We start from the raw sequence: 19583 nt of genomic DNA on the forward strand, positions 1-19583 counted from the left end.
CACTGTTCTGACAACCCACTCACAAGCCATCACTGATCCTCCAGGATTCCCTAGTCTCCAGTGCCCTGCACCCCTTCGTGCTGTGAACCGTTTTGCAATTGTTCCGTCACCTGTAGGTTCTTCTCTGACCATCTTTGTGGGAGAACACCAGCTGGCTGAGATGTGTATTGCCCATTCCTCTGGGACCAGCCCTGGCTGTGTCCCCCATCCAGAGCAGTCTTCTCTCAGGCTTGCCCCCATGGCATATGCCTCCTTCAAACCTTCTCAGTTTCTCCTAAAATGTCTATCACCTAATTTACCATTTCATTTCATTTTCCATTTATTGATTGTATCTCTGCGCTAGAGTGCAAGTTATAAAATCTAGGAGGGCAGAGATTTTCATTGCTTTTTTTTTTTTTTTTTTACAACGTTCTGTGTTTGTTCCTGTCTGTGAGCTCACAGTTTGGCAAGGGCTTTGCAACCTGGCCAGGATCTGTTGGTTTCTGTCAATGTATAAGTCACCTTTACGCTACTGTGACTGAAACACATCTCAGAAGTGACTGAAAAGAAGGGAGATTTATTTGGGCTCATGGTCTGAGGAGGCTCAGTTTGTGTACTTGGGCACAACATCATGGTGGCAACAGTGTATGGAAGAAAGCTGCTCACCTCGTAGTGGACAGGAGTCAAAGATAAAACAGGAAAGGGCCACAGCAAGATACAGCCCCAAAGATACGCTTCCAGCCATGCACTTAATCTAACTAGCCCCTACATCCTGCTTTTCCCCATCTCCCCAAAATACCTTCATGTTTTGAATCCATCAAGAGATTAATCTATTGATTAGGTCGGAGTCTTTATGATCTTATCTCTGGAAACAGCCTCACAGACACACCCAGAGGCATGCTTTGCCAATCCCCTGGGCACCTTTCAATCAAATCCAGCTGACAATCAATGCCAAGTGCCACAGCTGAATTCCTCCATCTGTCCAAATGGGAGAGTCTTGTTTGAGACGCCCCAAGCCTGTGTCTTCAGTACCCGGGACAGCACCAGGCCTCTCTTTGTTCTGTGACCCTCACCTGTGAAAGACATTTCATAACTGAGAGGTGAGCGTTCCTTTCCTTCAGCCTGCTTGCATAGCATCCCTGAAATTTGGGTCGGTAGCTTCCATTTTTCCTTCTTACCATTTGATGATACAGAAATCAAAGGAACATGCCGTACGTGAGCCATTTCTCTGCACTTCCCTCCTGTGCTTGACAGAAAATAATGATCATGTTCACTACATCAATTTGGGGTTTAAAGTCAGGGGGCAACCCAAAGAGCACCTGGTTTATAATTTAGCTTTCCCTCACCTAACATTTGGACTTGGTTTTATGGCAGGGAATATCTGAAGAGATTTTTCATTTTTCTTCGTTTGAAAAGAAATTTCGGGTCATTTCCAATGTCACCTTATTAAAATAGAAGCTGAAGAGGCTCTGAAGCAATGCCAAATGCAGTGAGTTCTCCGAGTAGTGAGGCTTTTTCTCCAGCAGGAACCAATAGCTTCCCCTCTCCCCTTTGCCCCAAGCAGCATGAAAGCTTTCTTTCCAACCACTCATCTCCCAGCCTGAGAGCCCACAGCACAGGCCCAGGCCGGAACTCTCAGGCCAGCAGTGAGTCTCTGCTTCCCTTTCCACTCCAGACACCTGAGCAGGGGTGGGGGAGGGGTGAGAAGGACAGGAGAGTCACAACCCTCCTCCCAGGCCCAAGCCCAGCTTCCACATGATGTCCACTGCCAGGACTCCCTTCTCTCCTGGCATCATGGACTCACCGTTGTTCCGGGACTGTGAACTGTCACAAATGAATATTTCAAAGGGGGTGAGCGTATGGTACCACTGAGCCCCATTTCTTCCTGACCTGCCAGTTCTGCTTCCTCTTAACACTGAGGTTCTGACTATCCAGATGCTGATAAAAGTCAGGAGGAAGGGGATGGGACCAAGGAGCTCAGGGAAGACTCATCAAATGGAGACGTCTGTAACTGGCCCAGAAGTCTATCAATGTTAAGGTTGCTGGCACCATGACAGGAGTCAACCACAGAGGAGGGCTCAGGCCCAGTGTGAGGCTGTATTACCTCTGTGGAGGTGGCTTCTACAGTCACCAAAGCTCTGTCATGGGTGAAGATGGACCTGTTTGATTTCCATCTCCGGAGTCAAAGAGGGTCGCTCTGCAGCCTCTCTTCTTATGATGTTGGCCCAGTGTGATGCTCTTCGTGGGGGACACATACATATGCCAGGCACCTTGGGGACTTCCATGCTCTGGGTGCTAGCCTGATGCTGGATCCAGAATTCATCACGATTATCACAAGTGACAGGCAGTGAGTGCTGTCACTGCTGTTACATCCACACATTTAGGGAAATCATGGCTGCTCCTGCCTTGATAACAGAAAACCACAGAATCACCCTATCACACACACAGCTCATTAAAACCACAAGGGTTTAACGCGGAGTCCTGACACCTCTTGGGAGTAACCAGACCTTCACGAGTTCAAGCTGCCAAGTGACTATTGTGGGTTCTGGGATCTGGCCTCTTCTGCTTTGTAAAGATACTGTGCAAACAGGAGCCGTTCCCCTCATTAATTATGTGTCAGTCATTTGAAAACCAGCCAACCATCCACACGGTGTCTCTGTCATTTTGCAAGAGCGGCTTCTGGCTTCCTCCTTCCGGCTCTGCAGGTGGCCCAGGCTGCTTTCAAAATGACAGAGAAGAAGGAATGTGAAGGCCCACCCTGGCAAAGGAACCTGACACAATTGTTAGTTATTGCATAAAAGTATAGGGGGATAGTTGCTGGAATGTGCTCACACGAAACAACTGTAACAGCAGAGAGGCTGAGTGGGAAAAATGGTATTTTCTATAGTAGCATTCACACTCCACTACAGTCAGGAAATGTGCCCAGTCAGCTACTGCTCTCATCTTCCTTATTAATAAGAGGGATTTTCCTCATTTTTCTGACTGTGCAGCTCACAGCCAAATGTGCCCAGATCTGAGGACAGTTTGTCCCCAAGAAGTAAGAGGATGGTGGTAGGCTCTCCCCCTTAGTGTCTGAAGCATGCTGCTGACTATGGGCCTGTCTGTCACTTTGTTTCTACAAGATAAAATGTTCCACTGCTGAGGGTGTGACCCAGAGACAGGACTAGGCAGATGCTCCTAATGCCTTTGCTGTGTATTCTTTCCTCATTATCAGTTTTCTATGGTGTAGAGAGGAACAGGAAGTTCCCCCTTTTCCCCGGGGCCTGGCTGCAGTCGCTGGGCCTGGGCAAGCATGGAGCTGGTGCATGGCTCATCCTGCCCCAAAGGAAGACTTTGCAAGGGAGAACTGATGCCCCAATATAAGATGAAAACGTTTGGTAAACATGCCTTGTGCCACAAGGGGGCCCCAAGTTTGAGGGTTCTTTTCTTTTGTGTTCTCTGTCACGTGATGGTTTCGTGTCTCCTAACAGAATTGCTTGAGACAGTTTCTGCTGGAAATTTTTAAACAAAACAGCTTCCTTCATTTCAAAAGGACTTTTCTGCATTGTGTGAATAGGATGCCACCAGGGTTTAGCTGCCTGTCACTGGAGTGACCCCCACAGCTCAAGATCCTCTAGCATGCAGGCTGGACACACAGGTGTTTCTGGCTTGGCCCAATGCACATCCTGTCCCTCTGAGGGAAGCTTCCTCCTACCTCAGCAGTTTTATTTCTTCAGGGCACTCAATTGTCTTTTCACAAGGTTTGCACACACAGTAGATTTTCTTTTGAAACTGAGATGAAAAAAACACTTAGAGAAATTCCCCAAAGCAGATAACGTTCCTTTTGTTAAGTTAGTGATCACATATCGGTGCTCAGGAATCTTGTCAACACATCAGATGACAAAAATGCCCATGGCCACAGTGGCTGCTCCAATGTTATCACAGAAACTGTGCCAAGCTGAGCTTCTACCAATGGTCATCTCACCAAGGGGACGCTCTTCCCTCACTGAAGGTGAAGCTGTATGTGTGTGTGTGTACATACAGAAATGCGTTATATGCTTGTGTTCATGTGTGTGCACATATACGTTCTCATGTGTACATTTATCTGTAGATGGGTTTGCACATCCGTATGTATACATTTACATGCTTATGAACTTTCATTTGTGGTTTACACAAGTGTATGTGCATATACATAAATGTCTGTTGTGTTGTACATATGTTTGTGCATGTGTGTCTTTATGTATGTTTTTGTGTTGTGTGTGTATCCATGCATAAGCATGTATGTGTTGGCATGTTCCAGTGGAGAAGGGTGTTGGTAGGTGGACCAGGCGTTCTGAGGACCAGCTCCTCAAAGACAAGGGCTGAGTGTGTTAGCCAAGGTGTCTAAAGCTCAACACACCATGTACCTTCAGCTAGTAACATATGAGTGAGAGAGGATCTGGGTCAGAACTGGGTTCATCAGCAACAGGACCAGGCAGAAAGCTTGGCATGAAGGACTAGGAAGAAGTGTCAGCAGCTTCAGCAGACATATCTGTCAATGAAGGTGTGTTCCCCTAAGCTCAGTCCCAGTAGGAAAGTCCTCTCCAGACCCACCTTATCCCCCAGTGACTGAGTAGCCAGGGAAAGGGATTTGGCCTCCTCGGGGTAGGGGAGTCAATCTTGCACTAGGTGAAGTAATGCTGATCATGTGTAAGAACAGTAGAAACAGTCAGACTTCTTCCAGCTCTGTCTTTGTTCAATAATACCCAGGCAATACATTGTTCTGAGACACTTGGTTGAACTTCTGAGTCCCTGCAGATGAGAAGGGATGGCTAGAGGAAGGTCTATCACCAAGTGGCAAGTTCAACTCAAGGGAAAATGTAGCAGGCTCTCTTGTTGGACTGTCTTTGCACTGCCAGCCTAAAAATAATGACCCAGAGACTTCTTATTAATTATGAAAGCTTGGCCTTCACTTAGGCTTTTTCCCAATTAGCTCTTATAACTTAACCCATATTTTTAAAGAACTTTTATTATTCATTTGACATACCAATCAAAGACCCCCCCTCTTCCCTCCTCCTGCCCCTCCAGCCTCTCACCTCCAACCCACCCACCCCCATTTCCTCCTACAAGAAGGTAAGGCCTCCCATGGGGAGTCGGCAGAGCCTGGTATGTTTAGTAAAGGCAGGTCCAAGCCCCTCTCCCTGCCTCAAGGCTGTGCGAGGTGTCCCATCCGCATAGTGAGACAGTTGTGTAGCTTGATCTGCTTACGGGCCCCCCCCCCCCCCGGCAGCAGGCCCACTAACCCATATATTTCAATCTTACTCTTCCACATGGTTCGGTTACCTCTTCTTAGTATGGCACATGCTTGAGTCTGCTGGTGAAATCGGCGCACCTAGATTCTTCCTCCCAGTTTCTCTCTCTCTGCCTGGAAATCCCATCTATACCTCCTGCCTAGCTATTGGCCAGCCATTCAGCTTTTGATTACACTAATCACAGCAGTACATCTTTACACAGTGCACAAATATCCCACAACAGGAAAATGTTCCAAACATCACCATTTTCTCAACGTGGCCCCATGAAAATTCATGCCAAACAAGTAAGGGCATATTTGCTCTGCCTGGCCCTAGACTAAGACATCCACAATCCTGGAGGTGGGGTAGCGGTGCCTCTGGATCTGGGAACGGGCCACGGTTAAGCCTTCGAGTCCTGTTTCTCTGGAGAGGAGGGCCTGGCTGGTTTGAATGGTCCAGCTGTGGGTGGGAGATGATGGGTGTGTGGCACTGAGAAGCAGGCACTACCCATGAGTCTTGCTGTAAAATGACAGTAGTGACACCACAAGGCTGTGGGTGGGAGAACAGCTGGGAACTGATGGGGACTGGCTGAGTACCCTCATTAGAAAATTCTCAACCTCGTTCTTCTCTGAGTGGCTTGAGCCATGGGCAGTGGAAAACAAACAAACAAACAATACAGTGCTTACTCCCAGTTAATCCCTTGAGACTGAGCCACTTGAGTCTAATGAGGATGAAGGGTTAGATGTTTGTGAATTTGTACTGAGCATGTGTTAAGAATTTTGTGTGACTTGCCCTTCGATCATTCAGGGAAGGGAGATGTACTTGTCTCCTGGTTCATTTCGAGTACTCATTTCGAACACAGACAGACACAGGAATTCACAGTGGAACATTCCAGACCTGAGTGATCACTGGTCACAGCCAAGGGCCAAGGGCGGGAGTCTGAGCTTTATCCCAGCATGATGAATGACCATAGCCATTTCTCTCCCTATTTGCTTCCACTTCCATATCTGCCTTAGCTGAGCCAAACTCCATCTTCTTATGTCTCGGAATCCATGTTTCCAAGTCTTCTCTTCAACCAACTTCTAGCACCTGCTGGCATCTCTCATCCCAGCCTGGCCAACCAGGGCTCCTCTGGTTAATCCACCCTCTGACACTGCTCCCTGTGGCTAGCTGTCCTCCCTGAGTGGTCTCACCCAGCTCTGTGGTAACTCACCAGGCCCCTCAGCTCAGGAGCTGCTAGGTTGTAATCACTCAGCTGACTCCTCCCAATCAACATGCCCACAGCTCTCCGTGGTCTCCCCAGACTCTGAAACAGCTGTCCTGCATCTCTTCTTGAACTCGGATGCCCAATGTTCATTCCAGACGTCCTTGTCCATCCTCCACACTATTGCCCTCACTGCCTAGTTCTAGCCATGCCTGCCAGTCTCTCCATCTAGCTACGTCCTCCAACATCTCCCCCTCCCCCTCCATCTCATTGCTGGAGAAACCAAGAAGGTGGCAACCACGAACTCTCCCCTCTCTCCACTTCAGGGGACCCCTCCCTGTGTTCATTTTCCAGTGATTCCAGTGAAATGTAGAATGGGTTTATGGTGTATAACCTGACACCTCCTGGCATGTTACCCTAAGGCTTCACCAGCTCCTGCAGATTTCCCATCCATGTGCTAAGCTTATCCATGCATCACTCTTTCCAACAGGCCCTGTGCCCTCTCTAGCTGTCCACCCATCTGCTTCTCCTGTGAGAACCAGAAAAGAGTCTCTAGACTGGGGATGCATGTCTGCAAAGAGAAGTTCAGTTGATCCACACCATGCTGCTCTAACTTGTGTATGACAAACATGGCTTATCTATCCTATATGTACCACCTCCCCACTCTAAATCAGGACCTTGCCAAGGTGGAATGTGGGCTTCAGTGGTGTTGAATTGGGGGTGCATGGAGATCAGTATACCCAAGCAATTAGGTAGTGTGTGAGCATATGGAACCGAGAGCCTAATGCAGGAGAAACATTGTGCAGTGTACACAAAAGCTTTCTGTGTGCTTAGCTCTCTCTGGTCTCCGGGCCATATGAAGTGTTACTGTGATGTTCCATCTCTTGTGCTCTGTTTTTTTGTCATCATGACCAAGCACTAGAAAGAAGAGGCTTCAATTCCAGAAGCCATGGCTCTGCCTGCCACTGACATTATGATTGTGACTAGGTTAACTCCCCACTAAGGATCCCAATCCCAGATCTCCATCCTGAGGACTCAGAATCCCAGCAAGTACCCTAGACAGAGGGCTCTGGATGCATTGATGGTGGACATTGCAGGCTCTTTTTTTTTTTTCTGCAATTAGTATCCCCTTGGGATTCCCTGAGACAATACATGGTATTTGAAGGTTCTTGCCATATGTGGGGACCTGAGAATGCACCAGGCATGCTCTCAGCTTTCATGAATCTTGTAGGAGTTTTAGTCTGTCCTCTGACCTCTCTTCTTGGCCTGGGTCTCTAAAACAGGACTTCTTCCCTCCCTCCCTCCCTCTCTCCCTCTCTTCCTCCCTCTCTCCTTCCCTCCTTCCTTCCTTCCTTCCTTCCTTCCATCTTTTTGACAGAGTCTCATGTATCCCAGGCTGGCCTACAAATCACTATGTAGTTAAAGATGACCTTGAACTTCTGGTCCTCCTTCCCTTCCCTTCCAAGTGCTGGGATTACAGACGTGACATCACACCAGTTCATACAATGCTGAGGATTGAGCCCAAGGCTTTGTGCTTGGTAGGCAAGCATTCTACAAACTGAGCCATACCCCGGTCCATAACCTACATTTTTAAAGCTCCTGTGGCTTCTCTCCATTTCGCTGCCATGTTGGCTGACAAGGCACTCTTCCCTCTACAGCCTCAGGACCATACACAGCAAATGTCAATTACAAGACAGGGTTTTGAACATTCCCCAATCTCAATTCTTCCCCTCTGTGGACAGTGGCCACCTGGGTGTCCCATGAACAACTGTCAAGGTGTTCTGCACCACCACAGGTAAGGTCAGGTGCCAGTGGGGTGACAATGCCACTTGTGACAGCCCTGTTGTCCCCAGGACCTACTCTTCAATGCTCTGTAGAAGTGGGAGAGCAATATTTTCCCTGCAAAGTGGAGTTGAATTTGAGTTTTGTTCCTTGGCAGCACCGTGTTCTCAAGCTGCTCGATGTTTTCCTGGATGCTTCGCTGATGTGTAAATTAAACCATTTCTGCCCTAGCTATTTTTTCCCTCTGTGGGTTCACAGAGATTGCTTTATGAAGACTAGTGCTGCAGAAGAACTGAAAACATCTTAAGCACTTTACTCCTTGCATGTTGGGACAATCATGTCTTCTAAATACATAAGCCGTTCATTGACCCAGCACCATTTCTCCCCTCTGCAGCCTGCCTCAGCACACTCTCACACCTTTAACACCTTCCACGTCATTAAGAACCACTTGCCATGGGATTGTGAAGATGTGTAAATGGGAGAGGCACCAGTTCTCTGGGACCCATTCATCCCGAGGAATGGGAGGTCTCCAAGGCAATTAGGTGGCCCACAGGTGCTCAGTGACCCTGACACAAACAAGATACACCACAGGAGTGAGTGAACCAGGTGGTCTGCTTTGCTGGGTAATTGAGACTTTTTTTGGGGGGGGGAACGATTTTAAAAACTACTTGGGGGTAGAGGCAATTAGGGACTTGTGGGATTTCGGAGTTGGAGTCAGTGAGTTGCTGCCCTCCTCGTCTCTGAATCCTTTTCTTCATTCATAAAGTCAGTGTAGGATGAGTTAGAGGGTGCCATGAAAGGTCGTGGACAAGGGAAACCTCCCCTCTCATGTCTTCTCCTTACACATCCCACCGTGATGAATGAAAAGCTGGACATGAGGGAGGCAGCAACCAAGCACACACCAGCTTTGCCCCGCTCCTCAGCCCTGGGCACTGAAGCTTAGCCTTCAGAGACAAACAAACAAACAAAAATCCAGCCATCTCTGCCCCACTCCATGGTCTCCTTTGCCAATATACAGACTTCACACCCACCTTCCTCAGCATCAGGGTTTCCAGACTTGTTTTTCACTGATACACAGTCAGGGTGTATTTTTTCTTCTGCTAAATATTCCTCATGTCATTGTACTTGAGGAAATGATGTGTGTGTAGATATAAAAGGACCTACCTGACCAACTCCTGATTTTTTCCCTGGAATGTCTAAGTTGTTTGTTTGTTTGTTTGTTTGTTTGTTTTTGACAAATAAACCATTGTCTTACAGCATAGACTGTGTAAGAGGACTGGGAAGATGGCTCAGTCAATGAAGTGCCTTTATGGTGAACTAAAGTGCACAGGACTTTAGTTCAATCACTTGAGTCCACATGCCAAACCTGCAACCCCAGCCTCAGAGGCACAGAGACAGGTGGGGCTTAAGCTCATTGGCCAGCCAATCTAGTTGAATTGGTTCAGGGGGAGGACCTGTCTCAAAAAGCAAAGATAGAGAGCAATTAAGGCTAAGACACCCAACATCAACCTTGGGCCTCCACACACATGTGCACATATAAAGAGAACACCACACACACACACACACACACACACACACACACACACACACACATGACAGCAGAGCTCAACGCTATACAAAGAAAACAGGTGCCACTCTCTGAGGACATGGTGAGCCAGGACACCCCGTCCTTTGAGGCCTTCTCTGCTTCCGCTAGTGGAGCAGGCCACTACCAGGTGCCTGTTTAGATTTGCTTATTCTCCCCAGGGCCTGTCTTTCTAGCATATTCTCTAATTGACATCAAGCAGTTATTGATTTCGGTGGGTGATGATGTTGCCTTGCTGAGCTGACTTGGTTCATTATGAACAGGCAGATAAAAGGCTGATAAATGTGTTTGTGAGGGAGCCACAAAGCTTGTCTTTCCCCACACAAGTTAGTGTGTCCTCGGGAGTCACTACTGCTGAAGTTTCTAAGCTTCTGTATACATAAGAACCCACTTGTAAACCAACACTCACACGACTCTACCAGAAAGAGTGTCAACAACTGCACCCAGGGGTCCAGGAGTGGTCAGTGGCTGCCTCCTGGGTCCCCAGACAGACTTGTCAGGGCTGGCTGTGTCTCTGAGTCCAGCCAAATTCCTGTTCACTATTCTACCAGGATGTTTAAGGTTTTCTTCATTCTCGACCTTCTATATACACTTTTAAAATGCATGCATTGTGCAGAATGGCAAACAATAAATGCCCAACTTGAATTCCCACAAACTGTGCAGGTCTGTGTAGATGACAGTCAGCCCTCATCAAGCTTCCCAAGTCCACCCTGGATTAGTATGGCCTCCATCCAGGGAAGCCACACTGTCACCACGGCATCCTGGAGGGCCTGTCTGTTCTTGGAGTCTAATCTAAAGTCACTCGGGGTCTTGCTGTTTGTCTTTTGACAGTGAGAGCTGAGCTGCTGAGGTTAACCCCCACTCTACATGAGGTCCTGATCCATCCCAGTTAGTGACCATCTGGTGTCTCCACTGAGGTCCATCACTGTCTGTGGCACGTGTGTGGCTCTTCTTTGGAGACATACCCAATGGCAGTGCGATGACATTACAGCAGATGCTTGTTGACACACACCTGTGTCTGTGTTGGGTCCCTCCGCAGCATCTTGCTACACTGCATGTTGCTGCCATTTAGTGTAACTGACACAAAGAAATTAAGAGCCACCTGACATTTATTCCTACTAACAGCATAGAGGGTCCCAGGTCCCTCAAGGTTTCTTCAGACCCTCATTATCATCTATTGGTGGGTATACCCTTTCCTCTGACCAATTATACCGCGTGTTTCAAGTCAGATCTGTTGAAGAGCAGTTTATCCATCACATTCATGGCTCATTCATTTTAGGGTATGACAAGATATGTTTGGCATACAGATTCTACCACTGGAAAAATCCCTTATTCCTTTCTGGTCAGTCTTCCTCGGCACCCCTTCAGCCACTTGTCTCTGAGTTAACTCTGGCTTGGAGTCCCATAGAACATGATTGGATGACACAGGGACCCTCCTTGTATCTGACTGACGTTCCCCCCCCCCCGGAAAACTTTATTGCAGGGGCCATTTTTTGATGAGAAAGTACTTTGTTGTTGGTAGTGGTGGTATTGGTTTTTGGTTTTGTTTTTGTTTTTGAGACCCATTTATGCAGATATGTAAAGCAGTTGATTGATTGATTGATTGATTGATCGATTGACTGATTTTTCTGAGTAGTATTTGGTTGTTTGGACACTTCAACACATATTCATCTATTATCCTGCTAAAATATGTTGATATCTTTTGGGGGTTGTGGCTTTAGGTGTGAAATTACTGTGGGTGTTCACATGTAAGTCATGTTTGAACACTTTTCATTGTTCTGGGGTAAATACCAGGAGTAGGGCACATGGCAAGTGTGAGTTTCACTTTATGAGCAGTTGATGGCTAGTTGTTGAAATTGTTTATTTTTCTACGGGGATTAGAACCAGTCATCTTCTCAAAATGCATTAGCAAAATTTGATAGGAATTACATTAAATTGCATGATGATTACTGGAAAAAAAGGGTATTTGGCAATGTTAAATCTTCAACATTGTTGTTCAGGTAAAACTCTGAATTTCAAGTTGCTGGAAAACACATTGAGAACAAATTTAAAATTTTAAGCAGCTATAGATATGCAGCATTTTAATGGTCTTGATATTAATAAACACATCGTGGCCATTTCTCATCTACACACTTCTGGGTGGTTCCCTGATCTGTGTTTTGTGATGATATTGTGTTCCCCAAAATATTGTGCACCCTAATAAACTTATTTGGGGTCAAAGAACAGAACAGCCACTAGTTAGACATAAAGGCCAAAAAATGGTGGCACACATGCCTTTAATTCTATCACTTGGGAGGCAGAGATCCATCCAGATCTCTGTGAGTTTAAAGTCACACTGGAAACAGCCAAGCATGGTGACTCACACCTTTAATCCCAGGAAGTGAGCCTTTAATCCCAGGGAGTGATGGCAGAAAACAGAAAGGTATATAAGGCGTGAAAACCAGGAACTAGAGGGGTTAAGCTTTTAGACTTTTAGCAGCCAGTTCAGCTGAGATTCATTCTGGATGAGGACTCAGAAGCTTCCAGTCTGAGGAAACAGCATCAGCTGAGGAATTGGCAAAGTGAGGTGGCTGTGGCTTGTTCTGCTTCTCTGATCTTCCAGCATTTACCGCAATACCTGGCTCCAGGTTTATTTTTATTAATAAGACTTTCTAAGATTCGTGTTACAGTGTTTCACACTGGGAAGTGTGTAGAGCGCTGCTGAGCTGCAGCAGAGGATGCTGGATTGTACCACCCAGTCCTTTCCTAAAAGACACCTTTGTGTTAGTCAACTTTCATCTCCTAATAAGATATCAGAAATGCGAGCTATAAAGAAGATTTGTTTGGGTGCACAGGCCATGGCTGGACAAACATACACGCAGTTTGCTGGCCTCTGGATAGGGTTGCCAAGTCATGGTAGGTGTGTGTGGAGGAAGAAAACATTCACTTTGTGGTGAGAAGCAGAAGAGAGTTGGGTGAGCCAACAGCTAACCAGCTCCTTCAAGGTCACATGCCAATGACCTAAAAACCTCCTTCTATATCTGCAAGATGGCTCATCAGGAAAAGACACCTAATCCCAAGCCTGATGACCTGAGCTTTATCTCTATGGAAGGGAAGAATTGACTTTTGAGAGTTGTCCTCTGACTTCCATGCATGCAATTTCACACACACACACACACACACACACACACACACACACACACACCTCCAAATAAATAAAAATGAAAAGAAATATCCAACTAGTCCCAACCCCTGAAGTTCTACTTCTTTTCAATAGCACCATCCTGGGGGCCAAACCTTTAACAAGTGATCCCATAGGGGACAATCTGAATTAAAAATATGGCATGCTTTCCCCAGGAGCAATGACAAGTGCCTCCTTGGGAACTGTGCTTGGCTTTGGAGTCCTTTTGCTAGGACAAGAGTTTTCCCTGGAGAGGGATGATCTACCTGCAGTACTCTAGCTGCTGCCACAAGTTAGGGTGTTCTAGAACAATGGTTCTCAACCTGTGAGTCAAGGTCACATATCAGATATTCTACATATCATATATTTACATTACCATTCATAACAGTAGCAAAATTATAGTTATGAAGTAACAATGAAATAATTTTGTGGTTGGGGTTCATCACAACACGAGGACCTGTGTTAAAGGATCACAGCATCAGGATGGTTGAGAACCACTGCTCTAGAAGGTCTCTTCTCTGTTTTTAATCCCCATCAGTCTCCACCACCCTGGTCCTCCTGTGTACTCTCTCATCAGCTTCTTCAATTCTTCTTTCCTACCCAGGGAGGAGGCTGGCCCTGAGATGGGACCTGGATGGCAGTTTAGGGGCATGATGACTTGTGGTCCATGAAGCAAGGTAGCTCCTGGCATGTATTAAGGATAAAGCAGTTGTCCCGAGGCAGGCCTGTGAGCATTCAGGCTCCCTTTGGGAAGATTACTCCAGCTCTGAGCCCTCTGATATCATCTCGCTGCCCTGTCCCTACCTCATTGTCTTCATGCAAAGCCTATCTCTGAGAGTTCACTTCTCAGGAGTCAAGCATAAACTCAGTGCTTTACAGTGTGGTGGTTATTTGCATAGAATAATATCTCATTCTATTTCTTTTTGCATTGCAGCTAAAATTGATATGAAACTGTTTTTTCAAAAGTGTATTTTCTGCAACAATAGACCCAAGGGATGCATTAAAGGAAAGAAGTACTCCATGGCCACCTCAATCTGGGGAATGTGTATAGACTCCCCCTTTCCCTCAGGAGTCCAGCACGCCTGTTAGTCATTACAAGCTCCCAAGAATTTGGCCATGGAGGAAGTTATTTATTATTAATTTTACTCAGTGTTTCCAAAGTTTAATTAAATCTGCCACATGCATTGCCTAGTACCCTTGGACTGTGGTGCAGTGGGACTTCCTTAAAGCCCTTGCATGATCTTGCTGTAACCACATGGCCAGTGCACAGGGATGAAAGAGAGAGATGTATGCTATGAACATGCTGACACGAGATTGTGGTTTCCCTGGGGCTTCACAGTGACATCTACACCGTTATTGTATGACCCCCTTTGTCTGAGGTGACACCAGTTAGCAGAGATCTCCTCTGTTCCTGACAGGAGAAGCAAGGCTTCTCTGGTCCCAGAAGTCCCTTCACTCCAGGCCTTGCATGAGGACCAAGCCATGAAGAGATACCTGTGACAGAGCAGAGGGCATCACAACAGTCACAGGGCCATCACAATGGGGTTTTGCAGTGTGTGTGTGTGTGTGTGTGTGTGCGCGCGCGCGTGTGTGTGTGTGTGTGTGTGTGTGTGTGTGTGTGTGTATGTGTGTGTGTGTGTGTGTGTGTGTGTGTGTGATTGGGCTTGACATCTGGCAGGGCCGTAATGATTATAGGCAAAAGCAAGATGAGGGTCAGTGGACAGACAGCTAAAACGGAAAACATCTGAAATGGGACCAATGGACATCTGAGTAATGGGATGACCAGACCTCACTTGGGGAACCACAGGGGATGAGGATTTTGATTGGATATCAGAATTGGGGGACTGCTCACCTGACTCAGGGTTCTTATTGATGACTGAATTTTACATGTGTACAGATGGGCCTAAAAGGTTTGAGAATACTTCTGAGGTCCAGGTAATCAGAGCTTCCTTAGCATTTATTCTCAGAAAAAAACTCTCACGGCCTTATAATTGGCTATGATGAGAAGACAATAGCCACATGGGTCATACATGACAGACCCCTTCTCTAGAGACCAGCACTGTCTGTTCTAAACCAACCTTGATTTCAGACATCACAGAGTTGGTCTCCTGACTCTTCTTCAATGCTAGTCCCCCACTGTGGCTCATCCACAGAGGAGACTGGAGTCCTCTGGAGCCATTTCCTAGCCAAAGGGATAGGGCAAATCTACCACTTTTGCTAAGTTCCATTAGAAGCCTATTTCAAGTTTCTATTTTTTTTTCTCCTCAGATACATGCTAATATCCCAAGAAGCCTGGGATCCACAAGCAGCTATTTGCAGTTGGGTGTGCTCCCTAGGTATCTAGGAGCTTGAGGTTTCTCTATGCCAGGAAGAATATGGGTGGGTCTCCAGGGAGTCACTTGTGTCCAGTGAGCTGGCCTGGCTCCAGGATACTAGACATTCAGAGTGGCAGTTGGGATCCAGATGTGGTAACTCTGGGCTCTTTAGCAGAAAGAGGTTTTCCTGGGAGCTGGTCCCTCCTAGAAGCTGATACAAAACAGTCAAGAGGGTCTAAGCTAAGGTGGTTGCAACGGTGAACTGTTGTGGAATACTAATTTAAGATGTGTTACATTCGGTTTTGCTGTGAAATATTTGTTTAATGCTGAAAAGATGTGTTACATTCTTTTATGTTGCATTTGTTTAACTCTGTAAAGCTGGGTTATTTTGCCTGCCCCAAACACCTGATTGGTCTAATAAAGAGTAGAATGGCCAACATAAGGCAGGAGAGGGATAGGCAGGGCTGGCAGGCAGAGAGAATAAATAGGAGAAAAAAAGAAGAAAAGGGGGAGAGCAATAAAAGGAGAAGGAGAGGAGACTCTGGGGGCCAGCCAACCAGCCACCCAGCCAGACACAGAATAAGAAAGAAAGAAAAGATATACAGAAATATAGAGAGGTAAAAGCCCAGAGGCAAAAGGTAGACAGGATAATTTAAGTAAAGAAAAGCTGGCTAGAGACAAGGCAAGCTAAGGCTGGGCATTTTGAAGAATGAATAAGTCTCCATGTGATTGTTTTTCAGAGGTGGGTGGTGGGGCCCCCAAAAAGTAGAGTTAAAAAAAACTACACTGAACTACTTCCCACAGCAAGAACCTGACTGAAATCAACATATCTGGGAAGGGGCAACTGGCTGCACCGGGCCCTGGTGAAGCTTGAAGATCAGCTTCCACTGTCCATCTCCAAGATCATTCTGTCCCTCCTCTGGCATTGAGCCAGTAACTCCTGGGGATCCTGTTATGACTGCACACCAGAGTGGCTCAAGAGCCCTACTGGGTTTATGCCTAGTCTCCATCACAAGTTTCTGACTTGATCAGCCCAGGCTGCAACCATCTAGGATGTCAAAGCTTTTCAGGCAATTCTACCATGCAGCCAAAGATGCTTAATTCTCTGTCTGGAGGCATAAGGCTCTGTAGTCCTGTGACTCAATTTCATTGACCAATCCACCCTGAAAGCTGAGCTCTGTCACCAGTGGGCTGGTTCACCTACCTGCCACAGACAGAGTGAAAGGCTCAGGGGTGAGGACTGGACAGTGTAAGGGAGGGAGAGTCTCAAGGTCCTGGATGGGCATCCTGTCCACTACACCTGGTGCTGTCTACATACTTTAAGATTTCAAGTTGAGAGGCTGTAGAGATGGTTCAGCAGTTAAGAAAGCTCATTGCGCCTGCAGAGGACCTGGGTTTGGTTCCTGGAATCCACATCAGGTGACTTACCATTGCCTGTAACTCCAACTCCAGGCGATTTGATGACCTCTTCTGGCCTTCATTGCCACTTGCATATGTGGTGCACATAAACTCACCCAGACACACACAAAATAAGTAAATATTTGGGAGGGGGCAGGTATTGTCCTATTTATTTTTAACGCTGTTTTCCTTTTTTATTTCTGAGATTAGACTATAATTTCAACATCCCTCCCTTCCCTTCCCTTCCTCTAAAATCCCCCACATGTCCCTTCCTGCTCCCCTTCAAATTCATAGCCCTCCTTTTCACTAATTGTTATTGCGTGCATGTGTGTATTTATATATACAAATATATTCATATATGTAACCTGTTTAGTCTGTATAATGCTGCTCATATGTGTGTTACAGTGTGTGCTTCCCTGGAAAAGGCCACATCTCCCACCACCAGCCTTCAGTAGCGGATGTTTTTTTGTGTAGGGTTGAGGTCTTGTGGGCCTTCTCCTGTTGGCTTTGGCATGTCTGTTGGTATCATTCTTGTTCAGCTTGTGTGTGGGCAGTTATGTTTGGTGGGACTCTAAGAGTATAGCTTCTGATGTCTCTAAGAGACCCAATCTCACAGAAAACTCCTGGTCCTCTGGCTCCTCCACAAAGATTTCAAACTGAAAGAAAGTTTCAAGTGCAGTTTTCTTCCTCTTTTGCTTATTTATATAAAATGAATTGTGATTTGTTTATTTTTGTGAAGTGTTTTGCATAGCAAATTTAGCTCATTTTTCTGTCTTGAAAAATGTCCCATGTTAAGGTCACACACAACCACAGGAATGAAAAAGATGTCCTCATGATAAACAGCCATTTGCCCCAAGCCAGTTATGGGCAACAGATCTGGGGCCACTCAGATAGTTAAAGAAGCATCTTCATCTTCATATTCTCCAACAAGCTCTCCCTGAGCATAATAAATGGAGAAAAATACATCTCTATTCAATGAAGTATTAAAGTATACCAGACCACTTGCTAAATATGACTTTTGTAATTACTGGCATACTCTCGTTTTGTGTGATTAAATTTGGGTATTTTAAATGAGATTTTCTATCCCCTTGAGCAGCCCCAAATATGTTTATTTAAGTAATTGAATTTTATATTTTGGTTAAACGCTTTTTTTTCCTTTTTTGTTAAGATTTTTTTTTTCATTTTACACACCAGTCAGAGATCCCTCTCTTCCCCCCCCCCAGTCTTCCCTCACAACCAACCCCCCATCCCCCCACACACAAGAAGGCAAGGCCTTCCCCCTGCCTCAAGACAGCATGTGGTGTCCCATTATAGGTAGTGGGCTCCAAAAAGTCCCCTCATGCACCAGGGATGGATACAGCCAGGCTTAAACTGTTAACCAACATCACCATGTATGAAATTATTTTTTAAAACAGTAGTTAACTCAATGTTCCCGTGGATAATCTGGCTTTACATACAATTTATTTATGCAAAATCCCAGGAAGTTATCACTGCCACTCCACAGCTGTGTGGAGAGGACTTCCCCAATCTCAGCCGTACCCACCCCATCTGGGTCACTGTGCTCTCTACCTTGCCAGCTTTGCGGTGGCAAACCATCTGTCCTCTGGCCATAGACTCCTCTCACTGTCCTGCCCATCCTGTGTGCCCTCCCTTGTTACTCCTGGGGACCTCACCCCTATATCCTAGAGGAGACTCCCCCAGCCTGCCCAGAGCCTGAATCAGCCCTGCAGTGCTGGGAACCTTCTCCACAAGATTTAGTGGCTGCGACCTTCGCGTGCATTTGTCTAGTGATTTAGTTACAGGGCTGGCATCTTCCCCATCACTGGACACTAATTCCTGGGGACATTTCCATAGCACATCCAGCCCAGCAACTGGCCAGTGAGGGCAGCATAGACACAAGAGTGTCAGGCTCACAGTGAGTGAGCGCTGGCCTGATCCAGAGGTCAGAAGGTATGGCCGGTCTCGGTTCCACCACAAACCAAGGCCTCGTGTTAACCACCCATGAAAAGCAGTGCTTTCTCTGCAGGCAGGCAGGCTGGGTGGAGTCAATTTTTATAAAATAGTCTCCAGAGTGATGGCATTTTATCTAAAGAAACCTTTAGACCTTGAAATGCCGAGCTGTAATATCTAACGCCACCTCTGCAGGGGTCAGCAGGCAGCCTTGTTACTCGGACTCTGAGGCTGGTTTTCCAATAGTTTCATTTAGACTGTGTCTCTGGCGACTGGGCTTTCATACATTCACATCCTAGAGAAAAAAAATTCCCCCACGCTTTCGGGATTATTTCAGCCAAACAACAATTAAAATACAGACTTTTCACTCAGCCTACACCAGTCCCTCCTTGCTCTGAGCCTCGAATATGTGGGAAGAGATGCTCCCAGGAGTCCTTCGAGGCCCGTTCTCTGTGCAGGCTAATCACCCCTCCGCAGCCCCCTCCCCAGGGAAGCTTGGCTTTATTGTGTCTAAATCAGGTCAGAGCAATCAGAACAGTTGGCCCCTGCAAACACAGGAGGAAGAATCCTGCTCCTGAAAGGCTGGCAGAGGACTCAATGGGCTGAGCAAATGGGAGTAGACAGTGAGCTGGAATGAAGCCTGTGGTACACGCTGGGGACCAGGCTCTGTGGTGATTAGCCTAGGGAGGCCTAATGGACCAGGGAGCTTTTGCAAAGTTTGATTGGCAGGACATCGATCACTCTATTTGTGGTTCTACTTGTCTCTTTGAGGTAGTAAATGGAAACTTAGCTTGTAAAACCTCCTATTAGCTACTTTATGGGATCTGTTCTCAAGAGGCAGCTGTGTGTTCCATGCTGGGGAGGCACTGAAACACAGGCTGTGTTTGATGCTGCGAGCACAGATAAACGCTTATCTCCCTCTGCAGACAGCAAGCCAGAGCCTTCATCTTCCCCCCAGAAG

This window comes from Peromyscus maniculatus, chromosome 1 (assembly GCF_049852395.1).
Source record: "Peromyscus maniculatus bairdii isolate BWxNUB_F1_BW_parent chromosome 1, HU_Pman_BW_mat_3.1, whole genome shotgun sequence".
NCBI lineage: Eukaryota > Metazoa > Chordata > Mammalia > Rodentia > Cricetidae > Peromyscus > Peromyscus maniculatus.